We start from the raw sequence: 21,716 nt of genomic DNA, 5'->3' as shown, positions 1-21,716 counted from the left end.
GGTGGACAAAGAAAATAGAAGTGGCATCAGATGTGATCTTTATGAGACAGGAAAAGAGAAGATAGAAGTAAAATATTATAGGAAGAGAGAGGAATTAATAGGAGTTGGCTGTTAGTAGGAGAAAAGAGAAAGAGCATCGAGTGAAACAGATAACTGAGAGGAAAATATATAAAGTAAAAGAAAAAATAATAAAAATGGAAAAATGAAAAAATCAAAAGTAAAAAAAATACACAATAAACCAATAATATACTAGGGAGACACCCCTCAGTCCTCAATAAACTGATGCATAAAAACTACTTGGTTTCAAAAATGGTAGAAATATGAGAGGGGAAAAAAAAGGATCTTGATAGAAAATTGAACAGTAGCTACTTCCCTTCTCAGCTGATATGTGTGGTCGTCTGGAGTTTGCTGGTAGTTCTACCCTCAGGGTGTTGAGGGTTTCTAGGTTGGGAAAGTTAGACTTGGAGGCAGAACATCTGGAAGCAGGATATATAATTGCCAGTTCATGTTGGAAGACTACACTCCAAGAATCTCTTTTGTGTTCCACACATTTTATATAGGCGCCTGGTCTTAACCCCTTATGTCACCTATGGACCCCACAATTCTTTCTTTATCATTTTTTAAAAAAATTTAACTTAATTTTTTTTCACTTGTACTTTTTAATTTTTTTCAGTTTTTACTTTGTTTTAATTGTTTATACATGACAGTAGAATGAATTTATGCACTTTGATATACATAAAATGGGGTATAATTTCTCATTTTTCTGATTACATTTATTGTAGAATCACATCAGTCATGCAGTCATATATGTACATAAGGTAATAACATGTCTCACTCTTCTTCCTATTCCCATGTCCCTTCCCCTCCCTTCACTCCCCTCTCCCTAATCTAAAGAAACTCTATTCTTCCCTAGTGCCACTTCCCAAATATGAATTAGAATCTGCATATCAGAGAAAATATTCAGGATTTGGTGTTTTGGAATATGATATTCTCCAACTCCATCCATTTACCAGCAAATGCTGTAATTTCATTTTTCTTTAAAGCTCAGTAATATTCCATCAAATATATATCACATTTTCTTTCTCCATTCAACTATTGAAGGGCACCAAGATTGGTTCCATAGTTTGGCTATTGTGAATTGAGCTGCTATAAACATTGATGTGGCTATGTCACTGTAGTATGTTGATTTTAAGTCCTTTGGGTTATAAACTGAGGAGTAGGAGAGCTGGGTCAAATGGTGATTCCATTCTGAGTTTTCTGAGGAATCTCCATACTGATTTCCATAGTGGTTGCACCAATCTGCAGTCCCACGAGCAATGTATGAGTGTACCTTTTCCCCCATATCCTCACCAACATTTATTGTGTGACCCCACAATTCTATTTTTTAAATTTTTTATTTTATTTTTTTATGTGCCTCAGATGTGCTAGGCAAGCACTCTACCACTAAGCCACAACCCTAGCTTCTGGACCCCACAATCCTTGATCTCCAAACTCAATCTCTTCTACCCCCACCCTTTCAAATTCCTAGTCAGGCACATCTCCAGGGGGTTCTGAGGCCTGGACTGAGGACCTGTGTTCTATCAAGGAAACTGTTTCTGCATTGGCCCACTTGGCCACATAGCAGCTATGAGCCATGTTGGAAGATACGAAGGGGTTGGAAAACTGGGGATTAGGGAGCTAGAGGTCCCTGTTGGGTGCAGGTCAATGCTGGACATGGTAGGATCTGGGGATAGGTGGATGTGAGACTTGGGAGGGGCTTGGGAACCAGTCCATCCCTGTGTGTTTCAGGAAATATGGAGCTGGGGAGAACTCAGCTTTCTCCAGTCTCTCCAACCTGTGTTCCCCTGGGTGAAATGCTCCCAGATTCTGACTTTCTTCTGGATTGCTAGGCCTAAAAAGGCCCACCAGATCTAATGGCAAACTCACAGATCTGGGTTTCAGTTTCCATAGGCTCAAACAGGCTATAGTGCCAAAATGGCTCCTGAATCAAGACAATCCATAAACTCTCTAATTGGATACTTAACCACACATTCTAACAGATTTTATAGATAGGAAAAACTATTGTTATCTCCCAGAGTTTCAGGATCTGGTCACAAGTCTTCTCCTTCAGGATAATTTGAGTTCCTCTTATCAACATTATTTTGGGCCCACATTTCTCCTGAACAGGTGATTTACTGAGGGATGTGACATATCCTGTCCAGTGAGGCCAGGCAGGGCTGCAGGTAGGTTGCTTCTTGGAAAACAAAGCATGTGGGGGTCAGCAAAGAGGGCCCATTTTATAAAATTACTCTCTTAACTCATGTTCCCACCATCCTCATCTGTCTGTTTCCTAACGCCATGATTCAGAAAAACATGGTCCTCACGGGGCATCAGTAGCCACATCAAGTTCAAGGTTATGGAGCCACTGGGTTTTCTCCTGGGGACCACTGAACATCAGAATTCCAGCTCGCAAAGGCCGTTGCTTGGGCCTCACTGAGACTTCTGAATAGCGGGGGACCTGCAGGGGAATTCTCTATCATGCCTCTAATATTGGGGTAATGTTGGAGAGAGGGATAGATTTTTCATCTGGTAAGGGCTCTGAAACCCTAAGTAATTTCTCAACTCTCCATCTTCAAAGCCACCAGCAAACAGGAAGCCCCAGCTCTCTGGGATATGGTGATTAGTGGTACTATAAGCCCTGAGGGGTCTATTACCATGGTTGGCACTTCCCCAAAACCTGGCTTCCACTGTTACAAATACAAGATGCCGCAAGAAATTTAACATGTCTTCAGAAGTAGGCCAGTCAATGATGTGCTACCAAACGCGGTTAGCAAGCGCACCTGAGTGGGAAGTTGGCCTCTGTTTATCTCTAACACAGCTCTGCCTGGGCCCGGACAAAAGGAACTCAGGGTTACATTCTAAGCTATTATCTAATTTTAAAACTGGTGCAGGGTAAGGGAAGGGCTATACTTAAAACGGCTACAATGGCCCTTACCTCCCAATGAAGGCTAAATACTATACTCCCCACCTCCTTGGGGGCAGAAGGATGGGAAGCAGGTCCTACCCGGCCCCAGGAGCCCTCTTCCCTCCTAGGGAGGACCCAGGCCGCTCAACTCACTGCTTACTCGTCCTCCAAGTCCCGCTGCAGCTCCTCCCAGAGGCGGTCTGCGCTGTCTCATCGCAGCAGCCCAGGGGTGAAGGCGACCCAGAAGAGAGAGAAGGACCCCTGGGACTTGGCCAGGGTCCTTAGTGAAGCCACTTCCGCTGGAACAACTACTCAGAACCTCACTGGGGCGTCGTCAGCGCAGCACCTCCTCCCTCAGGCGAGAGTTTGGCGTTGGCCATCAGCTAGCCAATCAGAGCCTGCCTGAGGACTGACCCTGCCCCAGCGCTCGCTAATTGGTTGGCGCTGGCCACGTGTACTGCCTCCCCTGTTCTGGGGCGGGGCTTGGGCCTCTGGCTCTGGCCTGGAGAGGATGCGCTGAGCTGCACCTGCTGCAGGATGCAGGGTGCGTCGCCTACACCTCTGGTCCTTCTTGAAACAAGCATCCTGTAGTCCTAGCTACCCAGGCCCTCCCCTGGGTTCTTGATCACAGAAATCACATCCCCAGCATTCGGCCCTGACCCAAATGTCCTATGGGCTCCCGGGCGAGTAAAGAGAGGCAGTGACATTTCTTGAGTGTCTGTCCACCTGCTCTACTGCCTGAACCCTCTGCATCAGGCCTGCGTTTCAGTGGGGTTAACCGCAGTCCCCCTTGACTTCCCGCAGCACACTGTCTATCACAGAAAGGCGGGACCTGGCGGAAGCCGGATTATAGGGAAGAGCCAGAGTTTGTGGAAGTGGATGAGGCTTGAGGCGGGCCCGAGTTTGGCAAGGGCCAGGGGCACTATCTGAACCAAGCAGGTGAAACCTCATGGCTGGGCTTGAAGCATGTAGGATGATGGTGGTTGGTGGGACAGAGGCAAAGGGTAGTTAGGGGGTTTGTCCTCATGCGGGGCAGTTGTGGTTTGGGTTCTCACAGGGCCCATCCTGGTCTCCTCGTTCATGGCTTGTCCTTCAGGTAAGAAACACGATGGGATTGAAGACGCCAGGAATGTCCCCTGCGTTGGCCTCCCCAATGCTCTGTCCTCCCACCTGCAATTCGAGTGCACACATGTGGGGTCACACAGGATGGATGAGGCTGCCTTAGCCTTCAATCTGGGTGTGCTGCGCAGTGCCTTCTGCTCACTGTGGCTGGGTAGCTTCAGCACGGATCTGCCCACCACCACCACTGTCCGGTGCTGCTGGCTTTCATCACAGCCACTCTGGATAGGGCCTCAAACTGCAAGTAGGAAACCGACCCAGTTACTGGTTCCGTTGAGCCCTTGTGCCAGACCACTCCAGGTGAGGTCCATCTCAGGTAGTAGCTTGTGTTCAGAGGATTTGGGGTCAAGCTGTTTGTTGAGGGGCAAGGCAAACTGACACCCTTCCGCCTGCTTGCTCCATCTCTAAGTCAGGAATGATTAGTACTCTTTGCCATCATTTGACTCAGCACAACTTGTGGGAAGCCACTCCTGAGCTATTTAGCGTCTTCCCTCGGCCTTGAGCCAAGGAGATTTTGGTTATTTTAGTCATTGCAAATCATTTTTTGGCTCCTCCCACTGAAGGAATTAGGCAATGCACATGACCTCACTCTTCTCTGGGCTAGGAAGGTTGCTCTTGTGGCTCCAGAATTGGGGATGACCCACTGAGTCTGGACACCCCACCTCCTACCTTATTTGGCAGAAGAACATTCTATGGAAAACCTTTGAATTTTCCCACATCTATAATAAAGCAAACAGGGGTTCTTGCCCTCTCTCTTTCCAGTGTGGAAGCTCGGCCCCTGAGGTATTAGAGCTGTCCTGCCCTCGCTTTTCAAAATTACTTTCTGTGTAGTGTGATCTTCACCTCCTTCTTTTCTTAGATTTATTTCCCAGCCAACCAGCTTCATGCAGAGGAAACCCAAATTCCACCACCCACATTGGACCTGGGTGAGAACAACTTACTCTGTGGCCATTTCCCTTTCCCATTTTGCAGAAGTCTCTTACATAGACCTTCAGACTTGAACACATATGATGTGCTCCCAGAGTCCTCACTGCCTCTCTATAGTTCTTCCTTGTGAAGGTTTTCCCTATCTGCCTATTCATTTATTTTTCAGGTACAGGGACTGAACCATACATCCCCAGCCTGTTTTCGTTCTAATTTTTTTTTAAAAAAATTTATAGTTGTAGGTGGACAGCATGGCTTTATTTTGTTTATTTTTATGTGGTGCTAAGGATAGAATCCAATGCCCACAGGTGCTAGGCAAGCACTGTGACAATGAGCTACAGTCCCTGCCCTTTGCTATTAATTTTGATTGACAGTCCCCTATGCTAGCCAGAGTGGCTGAGAACATACAATTATCTTACCTTGTCCTCCCGGATTACTGGGATTACACGTATGTATGGTGCCCAGCCTACTTCAGCCCTTCATTCTCTATGTTGTCTCACTGAGTATATATTTCTTGTCTTGTCATCAGTCTTTCCACTCTTCACACTCAACTCCAGTTCTTGTTCACTCTTTTAGAATAGAGTCCACCTCAGGGCAGAGGTTCAATCAATGCAGAATAAATTACCAGGGAGGCCTGGCTTCTACTGAGCTCTCACTAAGTGTGAATGACTTTTTTCCTGACATCCATTGCCTATTGCCACCAGTGACAGGATGAAGAAAGTCCCCTGTGCCCACATCCTGAATGACCCTAAAGACTCTTGTGATCTGCCTGGCAGAGGAATTCCTTCAGGAAGAGTCAGAGCAGCTTCTGCTCCTACAAGGCCAATGTCCTAGGTGAGTGCTGTCCTCTTTCCAGCCCAACCTAGTCCTGGAAAGAGGGTGCCCAGTGGTCCAGTCCATTGTGGGGTAGCTAAGTCCTTTGCACCCAGGGTCAGGGCTACAGGGAGCTTGAGAAGCCTGACTCTGTATCATAAGCTACCAAGAGCACCCTTAGCAGGTGGAACTCACTACTTTGGGGAGTGAGTTGGCTCTGCCAGCTGGGCACTGAGGAAGAAGATGGCTTGGAACGAGAAGAAGTGAGAGGTGATTCTGGCCCCCATTCGCTCATCCACCTCCATCTCCTGGGCTGCCTTTGACCAAGTTCTTATCTCCACAGGAACACTGGACAGACATGCCAGACACCTGATCCTCAGCCTCCTCAACCCTTTTCTGCAACTTTTCTTCACCCATTCCCCTCCACCACACTTTGGACAGTTTTTATTTGAGCACAATCAAAAGTGTGTGTTAAGGGTAAATTCTGGTATTTGCAAGTAGTATTCATTCTCAGTGAATAAAACAGAAATGGGGGGTGGGCCAGTGGACCTACCATGTGGCCAGCCTCTGCCCTGCCCAAAGGCCTCTTTGCCTGTTTTTGTCCAGCTGACACTGAGGACTCACTATTCTTAGGAGACTCAGAGGACTCCCAGCTCCGGTGCCCAGCTACAAATTGATTTAATCCCAGTAGAAAAGGCAAAGGAGTGGGGAGCTCTCCCTCTGTGAGGCCCTTTGACTCTTCCTGTCCAGCCTCCTCAGCCCAGGAAACAAAAGCAACTGTGGGCTGTGCTCCTCCAGCCGTGAGCCAGGCTCCTTGAGGTCCCACAGGAGCCATGAAGCAGGGGCTCCCTCCAGGGCTAATAGGCCCTCGCATCCTTGTCTTTCCTATCTCCTGCTGCCTCAAAACAGCCCTCCTTGCTCTGTTCTGCCCCAGACCCTTGGCCCTGCCCACTCAGTACCCTGGGCTTACCCTGGTTTTCAGAACCTGCAGATCCTGGAATGCCTGAGGCTGCTCTGGATTGATCCCTTGGTCTCCAGAGACTTCAGCCAGAGGGTAGCTGAGCTGACCCACACCCCATCTTTCCCCTCTGCTCTCCCTCTTTTACATGGTCCATTAGAAAAAGCTGTCTACTGCCTTCTCCTGAAGGCATGTGTGTAGGGAGCACTTCGGGAGCCAGATTACAGCTGAGAACACATCCAACCCCTGGACTCTTCCCCTCATTTCAATTGGTCATGTTTGTCCAGGAGCCTAGATGGAGCTTGGCTGGACAAATCGAATCCCTGCTAAAGCTGGCCTAGTGTGTTTCTGGATGGAAAGGACCAAGGAGCTCAAGGAGGAGCCCATTGAATGTACGCTGTGATGTGAGCAGAATGTAGTAAGAGCCGCAAGCTGGTCAATGAGCAAATAGCCCGGGCAGGCTGGGCAAGGACAGAGCTCAATGGTAGAACTGTTAGCTAGCAGGTAGGAATGCTGGGCTCCATTCTCAGCACCACAAACCTTCCAAAACAAAGGAAAACAAAGAGCAGACCCTGGAGGAATTTCTCACATGCTGAAGTGCTTCCTAGGATTTCCTGGAAAACTTCCGAAACGGTTTCTGGACTGCAGCTCCAGAAGTTGCTTATATTGCTTGGGATGCAGCCAGGCCTGGGGTCCTGGAAAATTCTGCAAGTAATCAGAAGATGCAGCATGACCTGTGAACCAGTGCACTGGAGTTAGACCCCTTTCCAGTCCAGCTGCCACTTACTAGCTTATTGAGCTTGAGAAAATCACTGGACTCCTGAAGCCTCAATGTCCCTGTTTCAAAGCAAATGCTATTTGTCCAGCAAATGCTGTTTTGTGAAGGGATTCAGAGAAGCAGAGCAGGCACTGGCCCCTGGCTCAGCAGCATGGAGCTGGTCCAGGACACCTCCTGCCCTCCACTGGCCAATGGATCAGAAGGTCAAGGTGCACCCTGACCCTCATCCCACTCATCAAGTACTGTGCAGAGGTGATGGGGCCACTTCAGAGCTTCCAGGCCTGGCCCGATGACCTGCTCATCAGCACCTACCCAAGTCTGGTAAGTAAAGAGAGTCACCCTGCTCTCCCATTGGGGCTGCAACCCTGAACTCGGTCAATAGGACCAGGCCCTCCACCCTGATCACCGCTGTTTCCTTCACTTACAGGTACCACATGAATAAGTGAGATAGTGAACATGATCTATCAGGGTGGTGACCCAGAGAAGTGTCACCAGGACCCAATCTATCTATGGGTGCCCTTCCTTGAGTTCAAATGCCCAGGGGTTCCATCAGGTGAGAGTGGTTGGTTGCTGTATCATGTGGTGTTAGAAGGATTGGGCTCCAGGTCACCACACCTTTTCCTACCTGCACTTTAGGTATGGAAACTTGAAAGACACACCCGCCCCTTGAATTCTCAAGATACACCTGGTCTGGCCCTGCTTCCCAGAGTCTGCTGGATCAGAAGGTCAAGGTGAGTGGGAGTAGAGGCCACTAGGCCATTCCAGCTTTGGTCCTGTTCTGCAGGGAAAGCCTCTTCAAGCTTTGTCTCTGCACAAGTGGGAGGGCCACCTGCCCTCACTGTGGCAGGGTCAAGATGAGGAGGAGAACGAGACTCTTCAGTGCAGACCTGAGGGCAGGGAAGCCTGGTGCTCAGAGGCTAACAGAGGGTTTGGAGGTCCTCTGCCTGCCTTGTTCTCCATCTGGGTGTGTGGTGGAATCCCAGGGGTCAGATTAGTATGAAGTAGGGCTCCAGGGACCAACCAGGAGTCTCCCATCAAAACTGAGTTCAGATCCCAGCTGCCCTAGCCATGCCTGAGGTCTCCAGCAAGTCAGGCTCAAGGCCTCAGTGTTCACCCTTGTCAAGATGAGACGGGACCCCTCACAGGGGTGCAGTGAAGGGGTCCAGGCACCAGGAGGGCAGGCAGTACTGGGGTGTTTGCATGGGGTGGTGTAGCTGGCAGAGGGTGTCGTCTGTCCCTGCAGGTGATCTATGTTGCCCGCAATGCAAAGGACGTGGCTGTCTCCTATTACAACTTCTACAAAATGGCCAAGGTGTACCCTGACCCTGGCACCTGGGACAACTTCCTGGAGAAGTTCATGGATGGACAAGGTGGGCCCCAACCTGGAGGAAGGAGAGGGCTGGAGCTGAGGATGACCACCTAAAACTCTTACCAAATCCTGCTGGTCCCTTCCCCAGTGTCCTATTGTTCATGGTACAAGCACGTGCAGGAATGGGGGGAGCTGAACTGCACTCATCCTGTGCTCTACTTCTTCTATGAAGACCTGAAGGAGGTGAGACTGCCTTCTATTTCTATCTATGTCCCACCCAGGGCGCAGAAACCTCAGGGGACCTGACAAGGCCCTCAAAACCATCCCTATTGGCAGGCCCACCCAGTCCAGGACTCCCCACACTGCCTTCCTGGCCTGGGACCTCAGAGCCAGCCCAGGTCAGGACCCAGCACAACCCTTATCTCTTAGCATCTGGGTCAGTTACTCATGCCCAAGGCTGTGCCAAGCCTGGGACCACAGTTCTGAAAGAAGACTCTCCCTTCCCCTCTCCTAAGGCACCAAGGGGAGGTTCACTCCATGATCAAAAACAGAGTGGGTCTACAAAAGTTCCCAGAGTGAAAAATCTCAGGCTAAGATATTTCCAAGTGGAAGTGGCCAGCTCCCTTGTGACACCAGAGAGGGGACATCACTTGTGCTTTCTCCGGGAGCAAACAAGTTTTGCAAGCCTCCAGGTACTTCTGGGCCAAACTGAGAGGAGGGAAGCAGCCATCTGCATAGGAGGTGTCTTCAAATATGGTGGAATTTTCATCATGGGCTGCAGGATGCAGGCAGGAGGCGCTGCTCAGAGGTTTCCAGGACAGGCCAGCCTCCTCTTGGCCTGAAGCCCTGGACCAGCAGAAACCCTGAGAGTTCCAGGCACCTCCAGGCCTCACCTTCCCCTCTGAAGTCAAGGGGTCCAGATCCCCATCCCACTCCCTGATGCTCCGGAGCTGGTCCTCAGTGAAGGTGGCCTAGGGCAGAAGACAAAGGTCAGGGAGAGGAGGGGTGAGACTCCGTCCCCAAAGGGTCATGCTAGAATGACAAGGGGTCAGATGCCATTCAGTTTCCCTGTGTTAAGGAGATCAAAGACAGCCCAGATGGCAGCAGGCAGGTGTCCTGGAGGTACAGGTACAGGGTGTTCAGCCTCCATCAGGTCACATGTGACCAGGTTCATATGGGTCAGGGTCAGCAAGAGGGATGAAACCAGAATCAGGAGGTCTGGGCACAGAGTCCCCTGAGGCTGGAGTGTCTCCACGGAGGGGTGGGGGCCTGAAAGTGGAAGGAGCATTAATCTGGGCCTGAACACCAGGCCCACCCTGCCAGCTGCCATGCGTATTTGTCACCAGGCTTCTAGATTCAAAGGGCAGGATCATGGCTGACTGCTGCAGCAAGATCACCAGCACCCCACTGCATGTGGGCTCCTGAGGCAGCTCCAAACCATTGTACAAACCCACGGTCTTGGCCACAGAGGGAAGGAGCATGCCCTTGAGGCCCCAGGGAGGGGCACCTGCCCTGAGACCCCAGCACCCTGCCCTGTGCTGTCAGAGGAGCTCAGCAGGGAGCCCCCACCTCCCCAGTTACCACCAAGGGTCCAGCCCCTTCCCTGCCCATCCACTAGATGTCCAAGTTGGGACCCTGACAAGCGAAACTGCCAGGGCGATGAGGTGTGGGGACAGTGGTCATCCTCGAGGGGAGGAGCTAGAAAGTTTCCAAAGTATGGTTTGGAGGTGCAGTCACCTCTGTCTCCTCCCCTGGCCTGAGTGTGCTGGGTCAGCAAAACCCACAGGAGCCTTAACCTTACCCTCTGGGCCCTTTTCTACTCATTTATGTGGTAATTCACCCAAAATTGAGAACAAACCATTCAGTGTGGACCTTTGGCCTCTCAGGCATGGCTCCATGTACCCCTTAACTTCAAACAGAATCAAACTGGCAAGGAGACAAGACCAACGGCCGAGGGGTCTGCCCACCATGACAAGACGTCTGTGGGCCTGGAAGGCAGCACCTGGGTGGCAGCCACACATGGGCCTTGCTTCAGGACACGGGGTGGGGCTCTGCTAAGTCCCCAGGTTCCCCCCACAGCAAGAAGCATAGTGGGCAGTGGGAGGAAGGAGGGAGGCACAGGCCCTGGGTCACAGAAGAAGAGAGATCCAGGAGGTGTGACCAGAATCACCTCTGTCTTGGGATGAAGTAGGGAAATCCTGAGGACAGTCGTGTGCTGTGCAAGGACAGTTCACCCAAGGACGGTCACACAGAAAGCACATGAAGGAGCTTGAAACCTCTCACCCAGTGACACCATAGCCATGTGCAACACACTACACATGTGTGGAGGTGTTAGTGTAAACACATCTACTGTTTGGCCAGTGGTATAAAATGAGGGGACATGAACCAACAGGCCTATGGGATACACGTTTCCTACTGCAGGACCAAAGTATAAAAATAACAATGCGACATATTTAAGATAAATTCTGTTTCTTCTTTTTATTCGTTTTAAATATACATGTCATTAGAGAGTGCTTGGATATATTACACACACAGGAAGTGTTAACTTATTCTAATTTGGATCCTATTCTTGTTGTTGTCTCGATGTGGCAGGTCACTGGTCCTGTGTTGATATGTGAACATAGGAAAGCTATGTCCTGTTCATTCTACTGCCTTTAGGAAAATCTGTAGAATCAAAGCAAGACCTTGACCCTCATTTTCACACAAGCAAACCAAAGATCGGCTTCCATAGGGCAGATCCTGAGTCATGGGCTAAGTCTGCATCGTGCTCCTGTCTCTTGGAGCCCTTCCCATGCACCCACCTGGCCTGGCCTCTGTGACTGGGGGACCCGGTAGGCAGAGGTTGTCCAACCATGTCAAGCAGGTCTTGGGAGCAGCTTTTGCTGCCCAACGTAGGAGTGACTGCCTGAACTGGCACAACACAGAGCTCCTTGGGATGGGTGTCTGGGACACCCTATGGCTTGGGTCATACCATGCAGGGACAACCAAAAACCCCATTCCTTGCCCTTTCTTCGTTATCTACTGCATAGGTAACGCTGGGGGCAGGTGTAGAAATGTCCTTGTCTACCCACTTGGTCTCACCCTCTATGCAAGCCATATGACTGTAGACAAGTCACTTCTCTATAAAATATAGGAGGGCTCCCTTCACAATGTGGTGAATGCAGTGGCGGGTGCCGGGGGCTGTAGGCTGGGGCTCTTAAAGGACTGAGGCTCCCTCTCTGCATCTCTCCTGCACCATGGGGATGATGGGCCCTTCTGGGGGCCTCCTGAATAGATATACTCACTGGTTCTTCCACTCGTGGTTCAGGGGAACTAGAAATCTTCAGGAAATGACGGCTTGGACCAGAAGGGTTAACCTGTCACCACCACGACCCCCAGCTTCACCTGCACATCCCTTCTCGGGAGGAAGTAAGGGCAGGGGGTGGGTGGAAGGAATTCAGGGCTTGAGAAACCAGTCTTGAAAACACAGTGATAAATGGCACCTAATGACTACATGATTCCCATCTTTGGCCATGGTTATCTCCAGGCTGGATAATAAGCATGAGGATATCCTTGGGTACAGGCATGTGAATTAACACTACAGATTCTCCAGCCAACTTCCCAAACCTACAGCATTGGTGAGAACAAGCAGTCTTTCACTGGAGTGATCATCTGGCTTATCTCTATTCCCCAAATGGGGCTTGCAGATGGCATGTCAAGCTCTTTAGCAAATATACGCAAAAAAATCCCCTCTCAGAACATTTCACTATTGAGCAATGAGATGAAAGTGATGAGAAAGCTCATCTTACAAGATCAAATGGCCCTGGGTGTATCACCTGCAGCACCAGAAGGAACAGGTGCCATCCTTACAGTGGAATGTTGTGTTACCCCTGATAACTCTGGAACTATGTCTTCTATAAGACCTTGACTCTCAAAGTAATAAGTTGTCTGATTCTGCCCAAAGTTTCAATGACTTCCGAACCTCTGGGTTTTCTGGAATATCTTGTTCCAGAACAGCTTTTTCTTTTTATTAGCCATTATACTATACATAGCAATACTTCTTTGTTATTTGATCTGTTGCTGTGGTGGGCTAGTATCTCACAGGCCCAGGCTATCAAAGAATGATGATTCCACAACCAACAAATTCTGGCCTTTCTATTTCTCCTTAAGATCGCTCAGGACAGGACTTTCCATCCCTGGCTAAGCAGGCTCATGGTTCCTTGTCAGCCAGAAGCAGTCAGAGAAGACAGACCTTGTTCCTAGTTGCCTCTTAAGATAAAGGGATAAATGTCTGCATGTGGGTGAGAAGAGGTAGTAATCGGAGAAATAATAAAAAGAGAATGCAGACATAAATGAAGGACCAAAAAATAGGATTTTAATTCAGAAATCCTGCATACTTTTCCAGCCTGTCACTCTTGATGACTGTCTCTCTTCCAGGACTGTTACTCCCAATTCCTGGGATACCTGTAAATCTACCTGTGCACTGTTAATTAAATACTCAACACACTGATGAAGGGAGACATCATATTTCGAGAAACCTATAATTTAAGGGACTTCTTATCACTATCTATTGATCAGATGATGAAGACCAAGTCTGCCCGAGGATCCTGGGATAACCAGTCTACCAGAAACCGACGTGAGATTACTGGACTGGTGTCATTCCCACATACCTCCCCATAACCACTCCTCACCAACTTTCCTTAAAAAGAAGAGTCTGGAATCTGGGATGGCCTACATTCAATCCTTCCTGGAGTCTCTTCCACTGGAACATGTACTTACACCCGCAGCAAGACATCAGCCTCTTTGCAGTTCAAGTCCTCAGTTGGTGGTGGGGTGGAGGGGGGGCGCTTCCAACAGTCAAGGGTTACGCATTTACCATGAGTTAGCCAATCAGAGTCTGTGTGACAAGGAACCCTGCCCATGCGCGCGCCTATTGGTTGGTGCATACACCCACTCCCCAGCCATAGTTCCATGCCCATGCATGACTCCAAGAGGGACAGGAGTTTTGAGGGGTGTGGGGGTGCAGTCAGGGCCTCTAAAACTGTGACCAGGAAGAACAGCATTGGGACGGCTGGAGCAGGGAACAATTCCTGGGCCCACCAGTTGGGCAGTTGATTCTAAGGGCGGCTACTGAAGACACTAAGGCTTGCATGAGGAAGACCGTATCCCTGGGAGGAGAACAGGTAGAAACCTGTGAGTCTCCACCCGACCAGCGCCCAACTAGGAGAGAATCCCTAAACATCACTGGCCTCCAAGCCCATCTAGAGCCTCCTCACAAGGCCTTCAAGCCCAGCCTCCAGGCTTCACCACTTTGCAGGCTTGTCTTATCACACTTGCCATCCTTAGGCCCTGAGTGCAGTTGTAGGTATTTAACTGTCCCCTGTTCCTCATCCAGAAAGCTCTACTTTATTCTAGGAATTGCTCATCAATTTCCCAGTGGTGGAACCCTTCCCTACCTGCTTAGAGTTGCACAGGGTTGACTGCCCTAGCCAGCCCTTTAGGATAGACCCTCCCCTATATCTAATACAGCTCCCTTTCCCAATATAATCTGCCCTTTGCCCCCAAAGAGCCTGAGGCCTCCAAAAGCCAGCCTGTCTGAAGGAAGACCCTCACCTTCTTACCAAGGCCTTCTCCCTTTGGTCTACCGGATCCCCCAGCCCTTTCTTGCCACTGGGGAGTTGACAGTGAACCCCACATAGTTGCAGACCCCATGCCCAGGATTCAGGTAGTAGAGAAGGTAGATGCATAAGACACAGCCCAGCTTTGCTTCACCTCCCAGAGACCCATAGGGACTTTGTGTGCCAGGGGTGTTAGAAATAAAGACAGACATGCCACAAGAAATCAAACTATGCTGGAAAGTGGGTGCCCTAGGCATTCACTTCTGACAAAAGGGAATGCCACAGAATCTGGCTAGGAGGCACAACAGACGGGCAGTAGGCCGGCTCATATACCCAACGGCCTTCCTGATTGGAAGACTCAATGGTACAACCCTTGGGATTGGCTAATATTAAAATCGGAGTGGGGGGGCGGCAAAAGGGAAAGCGCATAATTAAGATGGCTACAACTAAACCCACTTGAGACTGATACTATATTTTGAAAATGGACCACCAGACTTTCTATTTCTCACAGGGCCTGAAGCTGTGTCCTAGGGCCCCTGGAGAGGGGGGTGGGGGCACCTGGAACTGAAAGATGCTTGCTTCAAATATCTCCTGGGAGCCATTGGAGGCACCTTGGAGGCCCCAGCAGGGCCAGCTCTTTCATCTTCTGGCCAAAGGAGCTAGGTGCCAAAACGCTGCCCTGGGGATGGAATGTGGGGCACTGTATCACTCAGCTACTGTTATAGGGAGACCGTTCAGAAAACACTCAAAGACTGAATTTGAAACAAATTAGAGAGCTTTATTTCCTGGCCAGGGACACTTCTGCCATGCCCAAACGTCCTTCTGACAGAAGCCGGCCAGGCTGTCTGTGGTTCCAATATTTAAGGAAGAAAACCACATCCTATGGAATCTGTGAATTGCAAGCAAGAAGGGTACAAAGGCTGAAACAAGCAGTTAGCAGAGCCGTCAGACAACCACATCCTGGGTTCAGGCGCAGTTGTGATTTGTACATCCTGGGTGCAAGTACATTTTGTGGGATACAAAGTACAGAAGACAATAAATTTTTTGTGTGTTTATCAGGAAACAGCTTTCATTTTGTTTTCTCAGAAGTGGGTCCTGCAGCTGTCTATTCGTGGGAACAATAACAGAAAAACTAAGGTGGAGTCTGGAATAGCTGAGATGGAGAAACTTCAGCCACATCTGTTTGCTCATAGAGCCACAGTGACTCCGTGCTTCTTGCTCCAACAGGAGGGGTCTGTTACAAGTGATTGGGTAGTTTAATCACAGCAATTGCTTTACACAACCAGTATTAGTGACTTATTGTGTTGATCAATTCACACCAAAACACTACATCTCAACACTTGTTTTTGTTGTTATTTTGACAGAGTCTTGCCCAATTAGTCAGGCTGACCAAGAACATGCGGTCATTCCGAGTCCACTTCTCATCTCTGGGAATACAGGTACACCCCTCAGCGATTGGCCCACTGTTGCCCTTAATGTATTTTTGTTTCATAGTATATATATTTATATATGTGCATATATAGAGAATAAGAATATAAACTATACTATTACATATTATAAATATATATTAATAAATATAATTATGAAATATATTATATTAAATATGTATTTATAAGTATATATTATATATTTATATGCTATATGGTATTTATATTTATAATGTAATATAATATGTATTATATGATGATATAAAATATAAATGTTTATTCATGAAATGTATTATATTGTAATAGTTGTTGGGAAAAGTATAAAGGCAGCCACACCCCAGAGAAAAACCCCAACATGGTGCCTAACGACCTTCTCTTCCTACTTTCCCCTTTTTTTTCCACTGGCGCAAAAAGTTCCTGTGGATTGAACTTGCCCGCTGGCGCCAATTTCAAATCTCACTGGCAGGAACCTTAGTCCCAATAAGGAATAATTCCTGGGCTCCAGAACTGATATCTGGAAGAACTTGCCAATAAATGTGTGGCCTGCCATTTATCTAAGCCCTGCCGTTTCTCCTTAGATCTGTATAAGCACACAGCCTTTTGCAATAAAATTGGAATTCTCCCCAGCCAAGTGTCTTGCGTGGAGGATTCTTTCATTCTGGTGCCGAAACCCAGGACATGGGTGAGCTCATTCTAACAAGAGCCCCATCCAGGCTCAGCAGAGACACTCTGCCCTAGTCCATTCTTTCAGACGCTGGCTCCCTGAACTCACCACTGATCTGGTTTAGGTAAGTTCCCCCTCCCTGGCTCTCCAACTCCCTTCAGGCTGACAGCAGGATCTGTGACCATGACCATCCAGCACACTCCTGACACCCGGTAGGGAGGAGGGAACCCACCCCACTAAGACCTTCACTGGCCGCAGTGGACCCTCTGGGGATCCGCTTCCCTTTGGGATGTGAGGCTTCTGGGTTTACACGAGAGGCTCCCTGGTTTCTTCCTCTTCCATGGGAGCTGTGTCCCGCTGGAGCTGTGTCCTGCTGGAGCTGCATTCTGCTCGGAGCTGAACTTCCGGCCCAGACCTGAGTTCTGCCTGAGCTCTGTTCCTTTCTTTCCTGACTCTCTTGTTCCAGTCGAAAAACTTTCCTGACGTCCAGTTGCCCGTGGCTCCAACCCTATTGGGTGTCACAGATCGCACTTCCCTGGTGATGACCAGGTAGTGCCCTCTGTATTTCCTCACGATGGTCGGTCATTTTGGGGGCACCCACTTGACCCCCGTTTGCCCTGAGCTTCCAGGAAGCTATTCCTGCCCAGATTTTCCCTTTGTCTCTCTCTCTTACTCTTATTCTCTCTCTCTCTCTCTCTCTCTCTCTCTCTCTCTCTCTCTCTCTCTCTCTCTCTTCCATCTCTCCCTGTGACTATGGATACCTCTTCATCTGTACCTGAAGCCTCACCCCTCAAATGTCTAATGAAAAAATCTGGCCACATTCTCCCTCACACCAGACATCAAGCCCAAACTCCTGATCAAATTCTGTACCCAAGATCGGCCTACATATCCTCTGGATAATGGCAATCATTGGCCTCCAGAAGGCTCATTAGAAGCAAATCTCCTCCGGGACCTTTTTAACTATTGCTGGCATCTGAAAGGATGGAAGGGGATTCCCAGGTCTTCCCGTTCTACCCTCCACTCTCTGCTCCCAACCTTCCCTCTGTGCCCTTCCCTCCGCTCTTCATGTCTGCTCTCCCTCCCAGTGGTACCGCATCCGTGTCCCCTCCTCCTCCCTGCTGCAGTGGCCCTACCTGCGCACTTCCCCTCCTCTTCCTCCACGGAGACATCCCCCTCCCCTCCTTCTTCTTCCTGTCCTCCGCTGCCCCCCACCCGTGGCCCTGTCTGCGTGCTTCCAGTCTGCCTGGCCACCAGACATGTGCACTGGTGCTCCACCTTCCCGGTGCCGCGGGCGAAACAGGCGGGTAGTTCGCCCTCGGTGGCCTGGAGAGGCCTCAGGATTCCACCTCGGCCAGTGGGCGAGCCGCCATCCTTCACCTTCATTGCACCACGGCAGCTTTTGTGCACAGCAGCTTTTGCGCGAGCCCTTGACTGGCTTGTGCCTCCCTCTTGCTGCCCCGGATCCAACGGGCAGGCAGGATGGGTCCCACCTGACTGCAATGGGTGGGATCTCCAGATCCCTCTGAGCCTCCTCCCCCGCTCTGCTCACCTCTTCTACTGATAAGCCCTTCCCCCTCGCCCTACTCATGCCTCTCCTCTCAGTCAGTACCCACACCCGGTCCTACAATCCCTCTTGTCAGATAACCCATAGTTCCTTTGTCCTCTCAGGGAAGTCCCTGGTGCTGAAGGGATCATTCGAATACACATCCCATTCTCATTTCAAGATCTTTCCCAGAATCCTGATGAAAATCCAGCCTTATTTCTCAACTGCCTTACAGAGACCCTAACCAAATACACTAAGCTGGATCTTGAGTCTCCCACCAGGGCTACAGTGTTAGCAACCCATTTCATTACTCAATTGGCCTATGATATTAGGAAAAACTCAAATGACCTAAGGAGGGCCCTCAGACCCCTATCTGAGATCTGGTGAAAATGGCATTTAAAGCAGGCTCCATTGCAGAAAAAGGTAACCCCCAAACACAAGCCTTGGCAGCAGCCCTGAGGCTTATGGCTGAAATGAGGACTTTTCAGAGGAACCAGCATTCCTCTCCACCAGAGGCTTGCCTCAAATGTGGATGCGAAAGCCACTGGGCTTGCCAATGCCCAAACCCATGACCTCCTTCCAGGCCCTGCCCCACCCATAATCAGACAGTACATTGAAAGAGTGACTGCCCTATGGCTGGCCCTTCCTCGGCCCCTCTACGCAGGGGTATGACCAGTCAGGCAGTCCCTTCTCCTGAACTTTTGTGGTTCGCAGAAGACTGAAGAAGCCCAGATTCAAAGACCCTCCATCGCCCTCTCTGAGCCCAGGGTAGTGCTCCAGGCAGCGGGTAAGTCCATAAGCTTCCTTGTGGACACAGTAACTACCTATTCTGTCTTGCCTAGAATGCCTGCCCATTCTAGGCCTCTGTTTCCTTCCCAGGTCTCAGTTATGGGGATTGATGACAAACCCTTCTCCCCAAACACAACTGTAAAGCTGGCCTGTGCCCTGGAGGGACACCCATTCACTCACTCTTCTGGTCATTCCATCCTGTCAGTTCCTCTCCGAGGCAGAGATGTTCTCCAATTATTAGGAGCCACCCTACAATTACACCCCAGGAATACCACCACCCATCTCCTTCTGCCTCTAATTCTTACCCTCTCTGACATCTCCACGCTGGTTATAGCCTCCCACCACAAGCCAGTCCATACCCCGCTGAAACACCAAACTAAATTTCCTTGTTTTCCCAATTTCCTATCTCCAAAACCCATAGGGAGGGATTTAAACCCATTATAGACTGGTTGCTGGCCCGGGGACTCCCAATCTTTACTGACTCCCCCTGTAATACTCCTATATTTCTGGTGCACAAACCCTCTGGAGCCTATCACTTGGTCCAGGACCTCCGCCTAATTAACGAGGCAGTTATTCCCATCCACTCAGTGGTTTCCAACCCTCACACTTTTCTTACTCATACTCCCCCCCCGCTCTTTGACCACTAACTTTACTGTCTTGGATCTTAAAGCTGGCTTCTTTACACTGCCTCTGCATCCTGACTCTTATTACCTCTTTGCCTTCACATGGGAAGACCTCACATTCTTTAGGTTTCAACAGCTGACATAGACAGGCCTACCCCAAGGCTTCAGGGACAGTCCCTACCTCTTCAGTGAGGCCTTGACACAGGATTTAACTGTTTGTAATTTGGGGATAGCACTCTCTTACAGTTGGATAGAAGCCTTCCCTACCTCCAAGAAAACTGCTGACACCATTGGAAAGTGCTGACACTGTCACCTCCATCCTCATTGAGCAGATCATTCCTAGGTTCGAACTTCCTGCCTCCATTCAGTCAGACAATGGTCCAGCCTTCACTTCTCAGGTTGTTCAACTAGTTTCCAAAGGCCTTAACAGCACTTGGAGGCTCCATATCCCCCACTGACCCCAATCCTTGAGTAAGGTTTAGAGGACTAACAGCATTCTCCAGGATCATCTCACTAAACTTGCTATTGAACTCAGACTGTTCTGGCCCAATCTTTTGCCATTGGCCCTCACCCAAATTCGGGCAACCCCTTGAGCCCCCTCAGGCCTTAGCCCCTTTGAGCTGTTCTATGGGTGCCTTTATTAATCAACTAAAACTTTCCTGTCACTCCTCCTCACCTTGTGTCCTACCTGCCCTATCTCATGTTTCTATACAAACTCCTAAGAGAACACACAGACCCGTGTCTTCCTGCACCGTCTGTTACTTCTGTTCCAGCACAACCAGGAATGGAATCGGACCTTCTCCAACCGGGTGATGCAGTCTTACTTCGAGAGCTACATTCTCAGTCGTTGAAACCTCGCTGGACGGGACCCCATACAGTCATATTTCCACCATGCTGGGGCCCACCAAACTCAAAGTTTCTCGCCAACCTCTCCTGTTACTAATCATTAATCTCTCTCAAGCTTCTATCCCAAACCAAAGATGGAGCTTCTACATCCAAGCAACATGGCAACAGGATGGCACCACCCACTCTCAGTTTATGGGTCAAGACGATTGCCCTTTCACTGGCTGTAATTGGGCCCTTAATGTTACTGGATTCAACCGGGCCACCTCATCCAACTTATTGTCAGCAGTGCTATGCTTCATAGCAGACCAAACTGAGGAATCCTGTAAGCACTGACCTGACACCTAAGGCAGATGCCCTTATAATTCATGCAAGAAAACGCTTTCTAGATAAGCCTCGCTATGAGAATCGAGCATACCCCAAATTGACCTTCTAACAGCAGAAAAGGGAGGTAGTTGCTTATTTCTCAGGGAAGAATGTTGTTATTATATTAATGAATCTGGTCTAATAGAACAAAATGTTATTAAATTACAAGAATTATTGACCCAGTTGCTCAAACCCACCTCCTCTATTCCCATAATCGGGTTCTTCCAATCCTCTCTCACCACGTACTTGCTACCTCTCTTGGGGCTCCTTATTGGGATGCTCCTTTTTTGTGCTCTCTTGCCCTGCATAATGAAGTTCCTTCAAACCCAATTACAGAAAATTTCTAATCAAACCTTCAACCAGCTTCTGCTTAGGCACTACCAGCCTCTGATGACCAATGAACCCCCAATATCTTCAAGAGAACAGCTCACTCAGTGCTGAAGCTCACTACCAGGCACGATGGAATGCAACGGACATCAGACAGCAGGAGACAAGGAGCCCGGAGAACCTCTTAATCTGCCACCCTGGATTCTTGAGCCTTTATGTCCTTTTAAGCCTCCTCATGGCCCTTGGCCTCTTCTCTGTCAGTCCCCCAACATGGAACTTCTGCCAAAAACTGACCTTTGCTTTAATTGTTATCTTCATCCTGTTTTTGTTTGCTCTGATCTTCTTCAGGTGCTGGTGACGCCATGTCAAGGCAACGCTTCCAGTATTTCCTAGAGTCTCTCTTACAGGACCAATGGCTGATACCAACAATATCCTCCCTCCAGGACTGGTTCAATGCCATCAGGGAACTGGTTTAATGGCTTCAGGGAACCTTCATAGACTTCACCCCTACAGAAGTAGCTGTCTATAGTCACTGCGTTTTATTTCTGGCTGCCATGATATCCCCAGACCTGCCCCCCGAACATTCCTCCACTTTCCCTTCTAGGCCCCATGCTGCCCCCACACAGCAGGAAGCAGCCGGATCTGATCAATGATGCCCCAGTTCCTAAGAAAACAAAAAGGGAGAAATGTTG

General features: G+C 49.3%; 1 pseudogene; it reads left to right on the top strand.

The window, feature by feature from the left end:
• The first annotated feature begins 7,687 nt into the window (after positions 1–7,687).
• Positions 7,688–20,339, top strand: LOC143385448 (sulfotransferase 1A1-like; annotated as a pseudogene).
• Positions 20,340–21,716: the final 1,377 nt, after the last annotated feature.

Source organism: Callospermophilus lateralis, chromosome 19 (genome assembly GCF_048772815.1).
Source record: "Callospermophilus lateralis isolate mCalLat2 chromosome 19, mCalLat2.hap1, whole genome shotgun sequence".
NCBI classification, from domain to species: domain Eukaryota; kingdom Metazoa; phylum Chordata; class Mammalia; order Rodentia; family Sciuridae; genus Callospermophilus; species Callospermophilus lateralis.
This window is presented reverse-complemented; position numbering and strand designations above follow the sequence as displayed.